The 19,481-nt window shown below is 38.4% G+C and overlaps 1 non-coding gene across 1 annotated transcript; it reads left to right on the top strand.

Moving 5' to 3' along the window:
• Positions 1-17,608: 17,608 nt before the first annotated feature.
• Positions 17,609-17,716, top strand: LOC127742968 (small nucleolar RNA R71). Its single transcript, XR_008004310.1, has one exon. It is a non-coding gene; the product is annotated as a small nucleolar RNA R71 (small nucleolar RNA).
• Positions 17,717-19,481: the final 1,765 nt, after the last annotated feature.

Here is a 19,481-nt window from a genome sequence, read left to right as displayed (position 1 = left end):
CTAGTTCACTAATGAGCAAGGGAGATTCATCTTCCCAAGTCTCATTACCAAACAACTTGGCATTCAGCTTCATGATGGCTCCTAGATATTGAGCAACTTGCTCTTCAGTCACATCTTCATCTTCTTCAGAGGAAGAATAGTTCTCAAAGCTCATGAATGGCAGAAGGAGGTTTAATGGAATCTCTATGGTCTCTATATGAGCCTTAGATTCCTTTAGGTCCTCAATAGGGAACTCTGATAAACCACTATTTTATGATTTATATTGTGTTTAATTGAGTGGTTTTATCAAGCTTTCCACCCACTTATTCATGTGATCTGCATGACTTTTCAATTCCTTCCTAGTTTAGTCTATGATTGAAAACTTACTTCTTAGAGATCTTTTTATTATGTATTTTAATTCCCCTTTATACCATTCGATGCCGTGATCCTTGTGTTAAGTGTTTCAGGCTTCATAGGGCAGGAATGGCTTAGAGAATGGAGAGGAAGCTTGCAAAAAGGGAAGGAGCACAAGAAATAAAAGAGACAACCAGCGAACAGCGACGCGCACGCATGGCTTACGTGTGCACACAAATTAAACAAAATCACAGTGACACGTATGCGTGCTTGACGCGTATGCGTGGATTGGAGTTCGCACAAATAACGCGAGTGCGTGCCTGACGCACAAGCGTGGCAAGGAAAACACTGAATGACGCGTACGTGTGACCTACGCGATCTGCAGAAATTACAGAATACGCTAGAGACAGTTTCGAGCCGCGTTTTAACCCAGAATTCGGCCCAAAAACACATATTAAAGTCAGGAAACATGCAGGGACACTGGAGATCAGACTCATATTTCACTTTTCATAATTTAGATGTAGTTTTTAGAGAGAGAGGCTCTCTCCTCTCTCTTAGGATTAGGATTTAGGATTCTCTTGGTTTTAGGATTAAGATTTCTACTTCTTCATCACAGGTTCAATGTTCATTTAAATTATTAATGCAAAGAGTACTTTTTCATTTAATTTTATTATTTATTTAATTACTTTCAATTTTATTATCATGTCTTCTTTCTACTCCCTTCTCCCAACAATGAAGATGGTATGCATGTTGATAGAGTAGATTCCCAACTTGACATGGGGGTTGATTAAAAGGAGACACTTGAGTTGGAATGCTCAAGTAATTAGTTAAATTGGAAGTTGTTGGCTTATTCTCTATTTACTAACGCTAGTCCTTCCTAAGGGAGAGGATTAGGATTTGTGAATAAGAGTTAGCTTAATCACTCGACTTTCCTTTATTTAGTAAGGGTTAACTAAGTGAAAATAACAACCTTTTGATACTACACTTGAGAAAATTCCAACAAGGATAGAATTTCCAATTAATCATACTCCCTGTCAAGGCTTTTTAATTTAATTACGTAAAATCTCTTTTAATTTTCATTGCTTTAATTTACAATCATATGCTTGTGCCCATTGCCCAAATTCCAAATTTTCTAGAAAACTCATAACCAATAATAAATCATACTTTCCTGCAATGCCTTGAGAAGACGACCCGAGGTTTGACTACTTTGGTTATTTATTTTTATTGGGTTTGCTTAAGTGACAAACAAAACTTTTGTAAGAAAGGAATTCTTGTCGGTCTAGAAGCTATACTTACAACGGGGAATTTATTTGTGAAAATTCTAGATCGCGCAAGAGTTTCGTTCTTCAAAATGGCGCCATTGCCGGGGAATTGCAAACGTGTGCCTTATTATTGGTTATTGTAAATATTTTTCTTTTACTTGTTTATTTGTTTTTGTTTTCCCTTCTTATTTCTAATAGCTACTATGAATTCTCACCCCTCTCGCTTTGAGTTTGGTTCTAAATTTGTTGAAAGGAATGGAAGCTATAATAGGAATATGCATCAAGGTCTAAGCAATCAAGGATGGATGGAGCCAAGAGGATATGATCAACCCTTTAGGCAACAACACCTTCCAAGATGTGATGGACAAAGACCACTCTGCAATGCATACCAGGATGATAGATATGGTGGACCCCGTTGTAGTTACCAGCAAGCCCCATCATATGCCGATGAACCACCTCCTCAATATAGTTTTGAACCACCACACTCGCAAGCCCCTTTCCATTATTCACCTCCAGATGACCCTAATCCTTATCCACCACACCAACCACCATATGAACCATACCCAGAACCACCAACTCAATATTCACCATCTCCATATCCTTATCAAAAAGAACCACCTCCATATTATGGATCTGTTTTCCAAAAAATGAACCCTCCTATCCATCCCAAACCTTCATGGAGAGCACACTTTCCTCTATCACTAGTCTCACCTCTACTCTTCAAGCACTTATATCCCGCATGAACCAACCCTCTACCCCTAATATTCAACCCTCAAGCTCCAATGCACTTCCATCTCAACCACATAATGATTTACCCATCCCATCACCACCATCCATGGAAGAGCACCTACATCCATCAACCCAAGAGCAACATGATCCCAATGATACTATTGACATGGAACAAGAGAGAGAGGATCATCTTTGCGAATCCATACTTCATAAGGAGCTAGAGGAGGCACTAAAGGTGAAGGTAGTAGAGACCTTTGCAGATGAAGGAGTAGTTGAAGGGAGTTATCATAGAAAAGAAGCCATCAAGGAGGAATACGATTTCATACTTAAACACCTGGATCAAGCGATAAATCGATTGCCTTTTTGATGTTCGGACATTCAAGGAACCCCCATGGCTTCATATGCAGAATCTAATGATGAACGTAGCATGAAGGAGACACTAGAAACTCCAGTGGATAATAAGGAGCATGACTTTGTACTCGAACAAGTGGAAGAAGCCGGAATTATTGAAGAAGAAGAAGTGGTTCAAGACTTAGGAGATGCTGAACCTCCATGGGAAGGTCAAGTTATAGAGCCTCCTTCAAAGACGTTTGAAATTGATGTTGAGGAAGGTGTACAACCTCCAAGGCATCTCATGATTGAAGACTTTGAATGGGATGATCAAGAGATGGATTTGATCATTGATGAATTCTTATCTATATTTGAATCCTCTCCTATTGGACCTGACATGGAGATGAAAGAAGAAGAAGCACAGCCTCCCATGCCCTTGGTGAACAATGAAGAAGAGATTAAATTGGAAGAGATCTACCAAGAGGAAGAGGTTGATATTGAAGAAGATTACAAAGAGGTGGACGTTGCCAAAGAAGAGCACAAGGGAGTGGAGCTTGCAAGATCATTAGAAACACCTCTCCCGAAGCCATCACCGTCCAACACAACGTTCAAGTGGGTAAAATTCTTATCTTTGACCTTTACTTTCCCACTTGAATATGGGCTTCTAGAGATGGATAGTCAACTTAGAGCTCTTTGTGGCATTAAGAGCAAGAAGAAGATGGTTATTGGTTGGAGTTGTCAAGCAAGGCTCGACATGGTTGTATGCTCCAAGTTGACATGCAAAGTTTGGTGTAAAGCTCAACTGAATGGGTCTAGGAAGTTGTTTGGCTGCTTTAGTGAGAATTCAGATTGCCTGCCACCCGGTTGGAACACTAATGATCAACAAGAAAACGGGTGCAAAAGCAAGGTTTGGGACCTCAGAATTCAATCTAGAAATCAATACTCTTGGGGCCTTATCACTTGATTTAGCTTGCTTGAAGGCTTTCTGCGCCTAGTTTGGGATCCCAGAGGCTGTGGGAATTCCAAACACTGGTGGAGATTCTTGGATGAATATAAGCACAAGCCGCCATAACAAGAAGCTCACCAGAAAGTCCAACTTAAGGACTTTAACTAAAAGTGCTAAGTGGGAGACAACTCACCATGGTATGATTGTTCCTCTTCCATTTTAGTCTGTTTTTGAATTTTGATTGAACCTGAAATTTTTGCATGACATTCATTGCATTTTGCATTCTGCATACTGCATAAAAAAGAGAGAGACGTGATTGATGCGCCCGCATCTACGATGCGCACGCGTCGTTTGTGTAACGAAACTAAACAGAGAGTTGCGCGAGAGACGCGCGGGAGTGGTGCGTGGTGCACAAGCCACACCACGCGTACACGTGCCACGCGCATACGTGCCCGCTGCAAAAAGTCCAACCCATGTGTAAGCGTCACCGACGCGTCCGCGCGGGTGTGTGAATCGGCGTTATTAGGGTTTCGCACAGAAAGTTGTGCGGGAGTGCGGATGGCCTCATGCGTTTCGCACGATCCCTATTCACGTTCACGTGTACGCGTGATGGACGCTCTCACGTCCCTTCCCTATACGCTCACCCACGTGTCCGCGTGTGTGACGCGTTCGTGCCGTGCACCTTTCACACAGCCCACCGCCGAATCAGTTTCCTTTTCTTCTCTTTTCTAATCCTATCTCTTTCTTCTTTTCCTCCCTCCTCTCTTCTTCATTCTTCTTCTACCTTTTGCACTTTTCTTATTTTTATTTTTTAGCATAATTATTTATGGTCTCTTTTTCTTTCTTCTTCATGCATTTTTTATGTTGGTGTTGGAACTTTATTTAGGTCTTTCACTATTTCTTGTGGATTATTATGGAGTTGTTTGACAATTTATGTTATTTGTTTTCGGAATGCTTGCATGTTCCAAATTCATTCTTCCCTTATCATACTAAACATGCATACTAAGTGTTTGTGAAAAAGCCCGTATGGCATTGTGCATTCTTCATTATTCTATTCTTCTACTCTAATGCCTGTTTTTCACAAAACCCCTTCCACTATTTTATTAATTAAATATAATTGTCAATACAAACATTATTGTTAGTTTCTTATGACTAATAATACATTATGGCTTTTAATGCTTGATTTATGCTACTCATGCCTTTGCCAGTATGCCAATAAACATTTTGCATCTAATTGCCTCAATTTATCATGCCCTGTTTCCATTGTTGTCCTAATTTCATGGAGTCGCGACCATGTGTTAACGATATTCTTCTTTACTTTGGCATGATTATCACTCATACTGCCCTCCTCTCTGCTCTATCCCTTTAACTTCATGTCCCTTTCTCTTATCCCTTTTCAGGATGGCCACCAGGAAGGGTAAAGAGAAAGACTCTACTAAGAGCACCAGCTGAGGAACCACAACCCTCGACCACCTGTACAGCTTTGCATGCACCGAGGACGGTGCACTCTTTAAGTGTGGGGAGGTCGATACCGATCTCCGTGGGTTAGTACCTTCATGTATCAACACCAACGTTTAAATTAGTTGTTGCATTTGCATGTTTGATTGCATACTTTACCACTACTTGGTTGAAGTAATATTTTCTTTTTCAAGAAAATTTTTATATCATTTCACTAATTTGAATTAAAATTTTTGTTAAACTTGTCTGAAGAAATATTATATTGGAACATGGTTTAGAGCTCGAACACACAAAACCAGTGAGATTTTGAGCCTATTTGATTGGTTGCATTTTACCAACCAATATTTTATTTTTGGTGTGTGTTTTTCTCTCTAAAATTGTGATCTTTGTCTTGCTTAATTCTATATTTCCATTATTTGATGTATGCATGCACTTATATGATTGAAGTCTTATTTCACTGAGCTTACATACCCATATGGCCTTACCTTTCATTATCCTTTGCAAACCAATGTTGAGCCATTTTACCCCTTTGTTCTTTACTTTAGCACATCATTAACTCTAAGAAAAAACAATAATGTCCTTAATTTGAATCCTTGATTAGTTTAGACTAATGAAAGCGGTCATAAATTAAGTGTGGGAAAAGTGGATTTAGAAACGTTTGGTTTGAGAATTTAGTATGTTAGACTTTGTGTGAAAATGTGAAAAATTTTAAGAACATGTTTATGCATTCAACACTTTAATCATATGCATTGAAAAAAAAAGAGCAGAAAAAAATAAAAAGGGGACAAAATGCCCCAAAGTAAATGGCAATGGCAATACATATGTACTGTACTAAAAACTTGGAATGCATAAATATGTAGTAAACGCAGTTAATGGGTAGTTATTGATTTTATATTACATGGATTATCCTAAGTTAGGTGGAAAGTTTATCTTAATTAAGGATTCAGATTTTAGTCCACTTGGCCAAATACAATCCTACCTTGACCTTAACCCCATTACAACCCTTAAAAGACCTCTTGATTTGTGTGTTGGTGCATTAAATTTTTTGTTGATTGTTAGATGAAAAGCAAGCTATAGAAAGAAGATTAGTAGAGAATTGAGAGAATTGACCCTAGACACACTTGAGAGTTAGAATGATATACACTACCATTAAGGGTTCAATGCTCGATTCCTTGTTCCCTGCTTTCATGAGCTATTCTCTTCTGGCTAGTTATTTGTACCTTATTTTGTGATTTGAATTAGTGAAATCCAATTTATATTTGTTCTTAAAATATTTATTTACTTTTTCACCAAGTAGGTAGAATCATTTTAGCATGTAGTTGCATTCACATTCATAGGTTGCATTGCATGAGTCCTGCTTTTTCCTACTCATTTATTTTGTCTCCATGAAAGTTAAGGATTTTACCCACTTGAAGTCTGTATTGGGTGGTAATGGCCTTGGGATAGGTGTTTCCAGTGGTTCTGCAAGTTGTACTCCCTTGTGGTCTTCAGTGAATTCCTCTACTTCTTTGCAAATTTTTTCAACTTCAACCATGTCTTAATAAAATTCTTTGATATCTTTCTCATCACTTGAGTCATAATTTGGAGGTTGAGAAAAGTCAACCTCTGCATCATCTTTGTATTCACTTGGGGAAGATTCTTCTGTCTTGAAGAATTCACTTGCGGATGCAAGTTCATTGCTAAGAGAAATCAAACTATGATTATCATCATCGAGGAAACTTGCGTCTTAGGTTATTCCGTCCAGTTCTTCATAAGATATCTGCATTGGAGGCTGTGCACTACCCTCCTTAGTATCAATTGTAACATCTTTGATGAGGCCTTCCATGACTCTGTGTTCCTGTGGAGGTTCGGCATCTCCTAAATCTTCAACCAATTCTTTTTCTTCTACAAAGACAGCGTCCTCTACTTGTTCCAATACGAAGTTATGCTCTATGCTGTCCACTGGAGTTTCTAGTGTCTTCTTCATGCTACGTTCTTCATTAGATTCTCCACATGAAACCATGGGAGTCTATTGAGTGTCTGAACGTCTGGAAGATAATTGATTTATTGCTTGCTCCAGTTGATGAAGGGTTGCATGAAATTGGTCTACTGATTCTTCGAAGCGAACCTGTGATTCTTGGCTTGATGGATATGGACATGGTGCATAAGGGAGTGGTGGTTCTTGGGAGTAATTGGATTGGCGTTGGGGCAGATAAGGATCATATGGTGGCGAATGGTGAAAAGAAGCTTGTGAGTATGGTAGGTTGAGGTTATGTTGAAAGGATGGTCTCTGAGCATAGGGTGGGACTTGTTGGTAGCTATAAGGCGGTCCACCATATCTGTCAGCTTGGTATACATTGCAGAATGGTCTCTGTCTATGATATCTAGGAGGGTGTTGTTGCCTAAGGGGGTGATCAGATCCTCTTGGCTCCATCCATCTTTGATTGCTTAGACATTGATGCATAGTCCTGTTATAGCTTCCATTCCTTGCAATAAAAGTAGAACCAAACTCAAAGCGAGAGGGGTGAGAATTCATAGTAGTTATCAGAAATAAGAAGGGAAAACAAAAACAAATAAACAAGTAAAAGAAAAATATTTACAATAACCAATAATAAGGCACACGTTTGCAATTCCCCGGCAACGGCACCATTTTGACGTTAGATTTTCCTATCGGTAAAGAATTTTATAAAATATGATCGCGTTGTAAGTATAGCTTCTAAACCAACAGAAAATCCTTTCGTACAAACGTTTGGTTGTCACAAGTAACAAACCCAATAAAATTTATAAATCGAAGTATTCAAACCTCGGGTCGTCTTCTCAAGAAATTGCAGGGAGGTGTGTTTTACTATTGGTTATGGAAAACGGTATTTTTGGGTTTTGAAAAAGAGAAATGGTTTAAAGAAATTAACAAATTAATAATGAAGAAATGCCTTGGCAAGGTATGAAAACTGGAAGTCCTATCCTAGTTATCCTTATCAATGGTGATGAGAATTATATCTTTGCTCCTACTAAGTCAACCTCTAACTATGAAGGTCAGTTAAGTGGACTAATTAATTTAATACCTAAAGTCCTGGTCAACTCCTTATGGAAAGACTAGATTTATAGGAATCTAAATTAATCAGCAAGAATAATAATTATCAATAACGATGAGTTTGATAACTCAAGAGTTAACAATTAATCAACCAAAGCCAAAAGGGAAAAATCTAAATTAATTATTCAAATAGGAGAAAGCAATCATGAGTCCGAAATACCTCAATTTATATCAAATAAAGAAAATCCTAACATGAATGGTTCATAAGCCAAATAGGCAACGTATATAATCAACAAATAAAAGAAGTCAAAATAAAAAGATATTGAACCTGATAGAAAGATGAGATAAAAATATTCCTAAGTTCTAAAAATCCTAATCCTAATCTTAAGAGAGAGGAGAGAACCCCTCTCTCTAAAAACTACATCTCAATCCTGAAAAGTGAATTATGAATGTGATCTATATCTCCATGTAGCTCCCTTTTCATGAATGGATGGATTCCTTTATTTATAATCCTTTAATCTGTGTTCTCTGAACTTGGATCTGGGCCAAAAGGGGCCCAAAAATCACTGGAAATGAGATCTGCAAATTTTGCAGATTACGCATGTCACGCTTTTGCGTGGGTCACGCGGTCGCGTCATCTGGAGTGTTGCTCTTCCACGTGGTCGCGTCAATCATGCAACCGCGTCAGTTGTATTTCGCAAATCACGCGTTCGCCTCATTCATGCGCTCACGTCGATTCTCTTTTGTGTGAACCACGTGTTCACGTCGTCCATGCAGACGTGTCACTGCCAGTTTCTCCGAAACTCCAATTTATGCTTTCCTTCCATTTTTGTATGTTTTCTTTCCATCCTTTAAGTCATTCCTGCCCTATAAAACCTGAAAGTACTCAACACACAAATCATGGCATCGAATGGTAATAAAGGATAATTAAATTTGATAATTTTGAAGCATAGGAAACATGTTTTCTCATACATCATATTCTAAGGAAGGAATTCTAAAACCATGCAAATTCATGTGAATAAATAGGTGAAGAGTTGATAAATCATTCAATTCAAGTACAATATTTATCATAAAATAGTGGTTTATCAACCTCCCCATACTTAAACAATAGCATGCCCTCATGCTAAATCCAAGAGAAAAGAGTAAAGGTAAAATGGTGGAATCATATGCAATGCAATCTACTCTAAGTGCATCTACCTAAATGAGTCATGCAAATCTAGTTATTATTCACCTATATATAAAGTATACATGTAGTTAAATTAATTCATGTCTTCAAGGAATCATGTATGTATAATTAGGGGCAATTCACATTAAAGCACAATCACAATTGAGTTGAGTTTAAGATAGTTCACAACTTGCAAGACAATTAATAATTAAACATGGACATATGAGAATGAGCTATTGAACTCTCACTGGATTTTGTGTTTACTCTCTAATCACTCAGTGTTTATTTGGGTTAGTTACTCTCTTCTTCTTTCTATCCTTACTTTCTATAACTTTGTTCTTCATCTAACCAATCAACAAATATAGAATATAGACATAAAAAATCATGAGGTCTTTTCAAGGTTGTAATGGGGCCGGGGTAAAGGTAAGGGTATATGTATAAGGCTAAGTGAGCTAATAAGTGAATCCTTGATTAGTCTAAGATCTCACCTAACATATACATAATTTTCATAATTTAAAATGCTTTAGCTAGCTACCCAAATTTTTTCCACTTTGTATTGCAAACTCATGCATTTAATTTGACTTTGTCCCATGTGCATTGATTCTTTTTATTTTGTGTTTGGAGAATTTTTGTATTCCCTTATTGAGAATAAATTTTTTTTGTCAATGCACATGGTAATTTAATTATTTTGATTTCACATGAGCATACTTCCCAAATTTTCAAATAATTTATTCAATTTAAATTCCTACTTTTTTCTATCATCCCATGTTCTCATGAAATTTCCCACACTTAAATTTTACACACTATCTATCTTAAGCTAACCAAGGATTCAACTTGGGATTTTTATTTTATTTTTTTGCTTAAGGCTAGTAATGTGGTTATAAAATAGAAGGGGCTTAAAAAGCTCAAGGGGGCTAACAAGGATGGCATAAAAGGTAGGCTTTATTTTGGATAAGTGAGGAAAAATTCAAATGATGGCCTCAATCACTTTCTTAGTATGTATCTATATTCTATAATCGGACATATAAATTAAAACAAAGCAAAGAACATCAGAATGAAGAGAAGGGCGAAGCACACAGGAACGAAATTTGTGGTTTGAATGTAACCATACAATTAAGCTCAAAACTCACAGGCTATGTGTTCTCAAGCTCATAAATCATATATCAGTTATGTATGTCATGCAAGTAGAAATTAAGAGTTTCCATTCAACTCAATGTAAATCTTTTAAGGTGCCCCTTAAAATCCTAGTATTTCTCCTTGAAGAAATGTTGTTAACTAACTAACATGTAATGCTATATATACAAGGTGTGTAGATTGTTTTACTATATTATGGTCCTAGCTTAGTCTTTTTATTTTTTCAATCAAATCAACTATCATATGCTAAAAAGGGTAAACTATAATAATTAATCCACATAATATATAACTAGTAAACTAAGGTACAAATTAAGCTAAAATATCCAAGATATATACAGCCCAAAGTGCAGAATACAAAAGTACAATAAAAGCAAAAGAGAGAAATGTGCAAAAATATAGAAAATGGACAAAATAAGAGGAGAGTCTGTAGTGGTTCACCAAAAGATATGCCAGAGATGGCAACCTTCCCACACTAAAATAATAGCATCGTCCTTGATGCTCAGTCAAACCGGATGTGAAGAAGTGTCATCTCCAGAAGGATGGGCTGCTGGTGTCTCGATGGTAGGCTGAGGGTCTACAGTCTCAGTGAGGGTAGGAGGAGCGATCTGTTGAAGCGGGAGCTCTGTCCGTAGAGGAACCTCTGGATCAGCGGCCTGTAGCTGGTGGTGCTCCTCATGATGTGGGACAGTGTGGCCGTGACCTCTCTGCTCAGCCTGGGTAGGTGCTTCCTCCTCATGATCGCTCACCTCCTCCTCAGATATGTCAGAGGACGTGTCGGGCTCGAAGGGGATGTTGCCACCAGAGCGGATCATCAGCTTGAGGTGCTTAAAGCGTCGCTTGTGGTAATGCTCAGACCTCTCAAAACGTCGCCTGTTGCGATGTTCAGACCTCTTAAACTGCTGCTGGTGAACGACGCTCCATCTGATCTAGGCGGTCAAAGAGTTGGTGCAATAGACGGTAGACTGGCTCAGGAGCAAGTGGGGGTGCAGTGGGTGGTGCTGGGCCAATGGAAGCAGAAAGAGCAGCTGAAGAAGTGGCTGCCTCAGTAGTGTCAGTGAGGAATGGAGGGCAGTAGCCGAAAGCCAGAAACTTTCGACTGTGAGGGATGATCTTCCGGCACTCTGTAGCGGGTGGCCTTTCATCAGCAACCTCCCAAGGTACCTCAGCTTGGCGACCCAACTGAGTAATCAGGTAAGGAAAGGAGAGGGTGCCTCTAACATGGACCCTGGCCATGTAATGCCGGATGAAGCGAGGTAGATAAAGGTCCTTACCCGTCATCACACACCAAATGAAGGTACTCATAGCAGCTGGCACCTCCGTCTCATGAATGCTCGGCATCACATAGTTACTCAGAATCTGTTGCCATAGTCGACCCTCATCATTCAGATATATAAGCCTGATTTCCTTGGGTACCAATGTGCTTGTTCCCATGACCCAAGGAACAGTAGGATCAAGAGTGATGTCCCTCTTTACTGCATCCCAATCAAACCTCATGAATCGCATATCCTCCTCAGCTCTCTGGTAACCATCTGGCTTATCAGATTTAGGTGGAAGCTGGAGGATCTCTTCAATTGCTTCCTCAGTAATCAGAATTTGCTTGCCTCTGAGCTGTACTGCATCCAAGGATGATAGAAAATAATTGTAGTAGAATTCTCTGACCCAGGATGAGTTGACCTCAGTCAAATTTCTCTTCAGGAAGAACCAGTCTCTCTGTTTGATCTGATATGAAGTGTACTGCTTGAGTTCTTCTGGAATTTTTAATGTCCTTTCCAGGTATAGGTTCCTAGATGTAGCAAAAACTGGGTACTTCAGCTCACAGTATTTGTTTGCAAACTTAACCGGGTCGGCTGCAGGTACCAACTGATCAGCCTTTTCCTGTAGGGTAAAGTTCTTCTCTCGCCAGGAATCATCATGTAAGATGCCAAGGATGGAACCAGAGAATTCGCTTCTTTTCCTCTTGCCAGTAGTTACTTTACCCTTACCTCTGCCTTGAGAATCAGACATCCTGAAAAATAGAATTTTCAAGATATAATTGAGGAATAAAAGCAGGAAAACAAGTTGGCAAATGACAAGATAAGCACAAAGTGGCAAAGGAGCAGTAGAAAAATGAAATGAGTTAAGTAAATGTATATTTTGGATTGTGTTGGAGTTGAAAAGCTGAGATGAGAAATCACAGTCCAAAATATAGTAGAAGTGGAAAGCCTGTTAATTAGGAAAAATAATAATCATGCCATGAGTGAAATAAATTGAAAGAAGTAGTGAAAAGGCAAGGGGGAAGTTAGAAAGTTAAAAGTTGGTAAAATTGAAAAAGATGTTAGAAAGCGAAAATCAGTGAGTTAGTAAAAAGGAAGCCAGAGTAAGTGGTATGATGATTGGTTTCTAAGTAATAAGAATATCACAATTTTAAACAATAGTTAACTCATATTCAAGCAGGGGAATCAAGTTGTTGATGATGCATATAGATATAGAAATAGCAAAAAGTAAAATCAAATCATCAATAATCTAATTTATTAACCAGGAAAAGTAATAAGAATGCTGGCCCGTGCATTCAAGAATTGGGCTGGTATTTGTGGAATAGTACAAAATTGAGAATTGCCAAAACCAATACTTGAATGTAAAAAGGAAACAATTAGCAGAAAATTGGGCAGCATTCCGGCTAAAATCGGATGCTCCCGAAAAATAAACAGCAAGAAAGACAGTTCATATGAGATTTAACAATTGCTGCAAATAGTCACAAACAGTAGAAAGAGTGAAGAACAGTCTAATAGCAGCATGAAACATTAAAGAACAGCATATGAACAGTATTAACATCACAGCCAAAATAAAATTACAGAACAGATAAAAAAGTAACAAGTACGGTGCAATTATCAGGCCTAAATCCACTAACCACATCCTAGCTACCTAACCACCTAGAATCCACTACAAACATGCATCTCTATCTAGCCTATTCGGAACAAAAATTGGAAAATGAACAAATGAGTCACAAGGAGGAATCACAATATGGAACCTGGTGCGTGTATGGGTGGTTGGGTGAGAGAGAGAGCGTTGTAGAGGAGAGGAGGAGGGGGTTTGGGGGACGCGACGGGTAGGGTTCGCGTGACTTGGGGTTAGTGATCGCAAATCCATGCGAACGCGTGAGGGACGCGATCGCGTGAGTAGGGTGAAATAGGGTTGACGCGGATGCGTGGTCGACGCAATCGCGTGGGTTGGGTATAAGATAGGTGACGCAGACGCGTGAAGCACGCGAACACGTCACTGGTGTTTGTGCTAGATGCACGATTCCAGCGTCGTTTCAGCGCAACTCTCTGTTTAATATAGGGGTCATAAGATCCGCGCGACGTGATCGCGTCGCTCATGCTTTTCCGTGGGATGGGTGTGGTGTAAGTGACGCGGTCGCGTAAGGGACGCGAACGCGTGGATTGTTTTGTGCTAAATGCACAACAGCTGCACGATTCCAGCCCAAATTTCTGGGCGTTGGATTTTTATGCCGATATCCAGATCACGCGTTCGCGTGGGTGACTCAGATATGTGGGAGGAATTTTCCGCAAATGACGCGATCGCGTGGGGCACGCGGTCGCGTGGAACAATTTTGTGCCAAAGGCACGCCTCCAGCCTTGGTTCAGCATGACTCTCTGTTCACTTTCCTTTTTCTTTTAGTGCACTTGTCACGTGGATGCGTCATCAATGCTGTCGCGTCGCGTGTTTTCTCTTTTTTTTATGCAGTATGCAGAATGCAAAATGCAATGAATGTTATGCAAAAATTCAGGTTCAAACAAAATTCAAAAACAGAGTAGAATGGAGAAGGAACGATCATACCATGGTGGGTTGTCTCCCACCTAGCACTTTTAGCTAAAGTCCTTAAGTTGGACGTTTAATGAGCTTCCTGCTATGGTGGCTTGTGCTTGAATTCATCCAGAAATCTCCACCAGTATTTAGAATTCCAGCATCCTCCGGGGTCCCATACAAGGCACGTAAAGCCCTTGCACAGTTTCAAACAGGTTTCCAGGCTCCCAGAGTGTTGAATGTTGGAATAGATTCCAGGATCCCAAACTCTACTTTTACACCGATCTTTGTCTTGATCTGCATTTTTCCAGTCGGGTGGTGAGTAATCTGAATTCTCACTGCAGTGACCAAACAGCTTCCGAGATCCTTTCAATTGTGCTTAACACCAACCCTTGCACCTCAATTTGAAGTGTGAAACCTCATTGAATCTTGCGTACCAGCTCTGAGTGTGAGTCATTTCCCTTTTACTCTTAAAGCTGCAGAGAGATCTAAGCTGGCCATCTGTCTCAAATAAACCATATTCAAGTGGAAAGGTAAAGATGAAAGTTAAGGATTTTACCCACTTGAAGTCTGTATTGGGTGGTAATGGCCTTGGAAAGGTGTTTCCAGTGGTTCTGCAAGCTGTACTCCCTTGTGGTCTTCAGTGAATTCCTCCACTTCTTTGCAAATTTCTTCAACTTCAACCATGTCTTGATCAAATTCTTCGATATCTTCCTCATCACTTGAGTCATAATTTGGAGGTTGAGAAAAGTCGACCTCTGCATCATCTTTGTATTCACTTGGGGAAGATTCTTTTGTCTCGAAGATTCACTTGCGGATGCAAGTTCATTGCTAAGAAAAATCGAACTGTGATTATCATCATCGAGGAAACTTGCATCTTGGGTTATTCCGTTCAGTTCTTCATAATATATTTGCATTGGAGGCTGTGCACTAACCTCCTTAGCATCAATTGTAACATCCTTGACGGGGCCTTCCATGACTCTGTGTTCCTCTGGAGGTTCGGCATCTCCTAAATCTTCAACCAATTCTTCTTCTTCTACAAAGACAGCGTCCTCTACTTGTTCCAGTACGAAGTTATGCTCTATGCTGTCCACTGGAGTTTCTAGTGTCTTCTTCACGCTACGTTCTTCATTAGATTCTCCACATGAAACCATGGGAGTCTGTTGAGTGTCGGAATGTCTGGAAGATAATTGATTTATTGCTTGCTCCAGTTGATGAAGGGTTGCATGAAATTGGTCTACTGATTCTTCGAAGCGAACCTGTGATTCTTGGCTTGATGGATATGGACATGGTGCATAGAGGAGTGGTAGTTCATGGGAGTAATTGGATTGGCGTTGGGGCAGATAAGGATCATATGGTGGCGAATGGTGAAAAGAAGCTTGTGAGTATAGTGGGTTGAGGTTATATTGAAAGGATGGTCTCTGAGCATAGGGTGGGGAGGTGTGTTTTACTATTGGTTATGGAAAATAGTGTTTTTGGGTTTTGAAAAGGTTTTGAACAAGAGAAATGGTTTGCAGAAATTAATAAATTAATAATGAAGAAATCCCTTGGCAAGGTATGAAAACTGGAAGTCCTATCCTAGTTATCCTTATCAATGGTGATGAGAATTATATCTTTGCTCCTACTAAGTCAACCTCTAACTACGAAGGTCAGTTAAGTGGACCAATTAATTTAATACCTAAAGTCCTGGTCAACTCCTTACGGAAAGACTAGATTTATAGGAATCTAAATTAATCAACAAGAATAATAATTATCAATCACGATGAGTTTGATAACTCAAGAGTTACCAATTAATCAACCAAAGCCAAAAGGGGAAAATCTAAATTAATTATTCAAATAGGAGAAAGCAATCATGAGTCCGAAATACCTCAATTTATATCAAATAAAGAAAATCCTAACATGAATGGTTCATAAGCCAAATAGGCAACATATATAATCAACAAATAAGAGAAGTCAAAATAAAAAGATATTGAACCTGATAGAAAGATGAGATAAAAATATTCCTAGGTTCTAAAAATCCTAATCCTAATCCTAAGAGAGAGGAGAGAACCCCTCTCTCTAAAAACTACATCTCAATCCTGAAAAGTGAATTATGAATGTGATCTATATCTCCATGTAGCTCCCTTTTCATGAATGGATGGATTCCTCCATTTATAATCCTTTAATCTGTGTTCTCTAAACTTGGATCTGGGACAAAGGGGGCCAAAAAATTGCTAGAAACGAGATCTGCAAATTCTGCAGATTACGCATGTCACGCGTCTGCATAGGTCACGCAGTCGCGTCATCTAGAGTGTTGCTCTTCCACACGGTCGCATCAATCATGCACCCGCATCAGTTGTATATCGCAAGTCACGCGTTCGCCTCATCCATGCGCTCGCGTCAATTTTCTTTTGTGTGAACCACGCGTTCGCGTCATCCATGCGAACGCGTCACTGTCAGTTTCTCCAAAACTCCAATTTATGCTTTTCTTCCATTTTTGTATATTTTCTTTCCATCCTTTAAGTCATTCCTGTCCTATAAAACCTGAAAGTACTCAACACACAAATCACGACATTGAATGGTCATAAAGGATAATTAAATTTGATAATTTTGAAGCATAGGAAACATGTTTTCTCATACATCATATTCTAAGGAAGGAATTGTAAAATCATGCAAATTCATGTGAATAAGTAGGTGAAGAGTTGATAAATCATTCAATTTAAGTACAATATTTATCATAAAATAGTGGTTTATCATCCTCCCCTTCCTCTTTGGGTTCGGCCATTTTGATTATATCAATGGCCTTGCACTCTCTTTTTGGATTCTCTTCTGTATTGCTTGGGAGAGTACTAGGAAGAGTTTTAGTGATTTTCTTACTCAGCTGACCCACTTGTGCCTCCAAATTTCTGATGGAGGACCTTGTTTCACTCATGAAACTTAAAGTGGCCTTAGACAGATCAGAGACTATATTTGCTAAGCTAGAGGGGCTCTGCTCAGAATTCTCTGTCTGTTGCTGAGAAGATGATGGAAAAGGCTTGTTATTGCTAAGCCTGTTTCTTCCACTATTATTAAAGCCTTGCTGGGGCTTTTGTTGATCTTTCCATGAGAAATTTGGATGATTTCTCAGGATCATAAGCTTCTTCTTCAGCAGATGCCTCTTTAGTACTTTTGGATGTATTTTGCCATCCATTCAGACTTTGAGAAATCATGTTGACTTGCTGAGTCAACATTTTGTTCTGAGCCAATATGGCATTCAGAGCATCAATTTCAAGAACTCCCTTTCTCTGAGGTGTCTCATTACTCACAGAATTCCTCTCAGAAGTGTACATGAATTGGTTATTTACAACCATGTCAATAAGTTCTTGAGCTTCTGCAGGCGTTTTCTTTAGGTGAATAGATCCACCTGCAGAATGGTCCACTGACATCTTAGAGAACTCAGATAGACCATAATAGAATATATCCAAAATGGTCCACTCTGAAAGCATGTCAGAAGGACACCTTTTGGTCATCTGCTTGTACCTTTCCCAAGCTTCATAGAGGGATTCACCATCTTTTTGTTTGAAGGTCTGAACATCCACTCTAAGCTTGCTCAGCTTTTGAGGATGAAAGAACTTAGCCAAGAAGGCCATGACCAGCTTATCCCAAGAGTCCAGGCTATCTTTAGGTTGTGAGTCCAACCATGTTCTAGCTCTGTCTCTTACAGCAAAAGGGAAAAGCATGAGCCTGTAGACTTCATAATATACTCCATTAGTCTTAACAGTCTCACAGATCTGCAGAAACTCAGTTAAAAACTGATAGGGATCTTCTGATGGAAGTCCATGAAACTTGCAGTTCTGTTGCATTAGAGCAACTAGTTGAGGTTTCAGCTCAAAATTGTTTGCTCCAATGGGCAGGGATTGAGATACTTCTTCCATCAAATTTGGAAGTAGGTGTAGTATAGTCACCAAGCATCCTCCTTGCACCTCCACCATTGTTTTTGGGTTCGGCCATGTCTCTCTCTTTTTCGAGATTCTCTGTAAGGTTTTCTCTGGATTGTTGTGCTTTAGCTTCTCTAAGCTTCTTCTTCAAAGTCCTTTCAGGTTCAGGATCTGCTTCAACAAGATGTTCTTGTCCTTGCTCCTGCTCATATGAAAAAGAAGAGAACAGAAAAGGAAGAAGAATCCTCTATGTCACAGTATAGAGATTCCTTTATGTTAGTAGAAGAAGAAAAGAATAGAAGAAGGAAAAGAGAAAATTTCGAACACAGAAGGAAGAGGGGGTTCGAATTTTAAGATGAAGAGAAGTGTTAGTAAATGAATAAATAAATAGAAAAAGAAGAGAGAGAGAGAGAGAGAGGAAATTTCGAAAATTAGGGAGAGAAAAGTAGTTAGGTGGTTTTGAAAAAGATAAGAAACAAAAAAAGTCAATTAGTTAGTTGAAAAAGATTTGAAAATCAATTTTGAAAAGATAGGAAGTTAGAAAAGATATTTTGAAATCAAATTTTTGAAAAAGATATGATTGAAAAGATATGGTTGAAAAAGATTTGATTTTTAAAGTTAAAATTGATTACTTGACTAACAAGAAACTAAAAGATATGATTCTAGAATTTAAAGATTGAACCTTTCTTAACAAGAAGGTAACAAACTTCAAATTTTTGAATCAATCACATTAATTGTTAGTAAAGTTTTTGAAAATCATTTTTAAAATTTTCGAAAATAAAAAAAATGAAAAAGATTTGATTTTTGAAAAAGTTTTGAAAAGATAAGATTTTTAAAACTGAAATCTTGACTTGACTAACAAGAAACAACTTATTTTAAAATTTTTTGACTAAGTTAACCCAAAGATTTCGAATTTTTATGAGAGAAATAAGGAAAAGGTATTTTTTGATTTTTTATTTTTGAATGATGAGATGGAAAAACACAAAAATGACTCACAACATGAAAAATTAATATCAAAACAAAGGAAACATGCAAGAACACTATGAATGTCAAGATGAACACCAAGAACACTTTGAAGATCAAGATGAACATCAAGACTTATTTTAGAAAAATTTTTAAGAAAAGAAAACATGCAAGACACCAAACTTAGAAATTTTTAATGCTTAGACACTATGAATGCAAAAATGCACATGAAAAACAATAAAAGACACAAAACAAGAAAATATGAAGATCAATCAAAAAGACTTACCAAGAACAACTTGAAGATCATGAAGAACACATGCATGAATTTTCAAAAAATGCAAAAAATTTTAAAACATGCAATTGACACCAAACTTAAAAATTGACTAAAGACTCAAACAAGAAACACAAAAATATTTTTTATTTTTATGATTTTATAATTTTTTTGTACTTTTTTTTCGAAAATTTAATTTTT

This window comes from Arachis duranensis, chromosome 1 (genome assembly GCF_000817695.3).
Source record: "Arachis duranensis cultivar V14167 chromosome 1, aradu.V14167.gnm2.J7QH, whole genome shotgun sequence".
Classification (NCBI taxonomy): domain Eukaryota; kingdom Viridiplantae; phylum Streptophyta; class Magnoliopsida; order Fabales; family Fabaceae; genus Arachis; species Arachis duranensis.
Note: the sequence above shows the minus strand (reverse complement) of the source record. Positions and strands in the feature narration are given on the sequence as shown.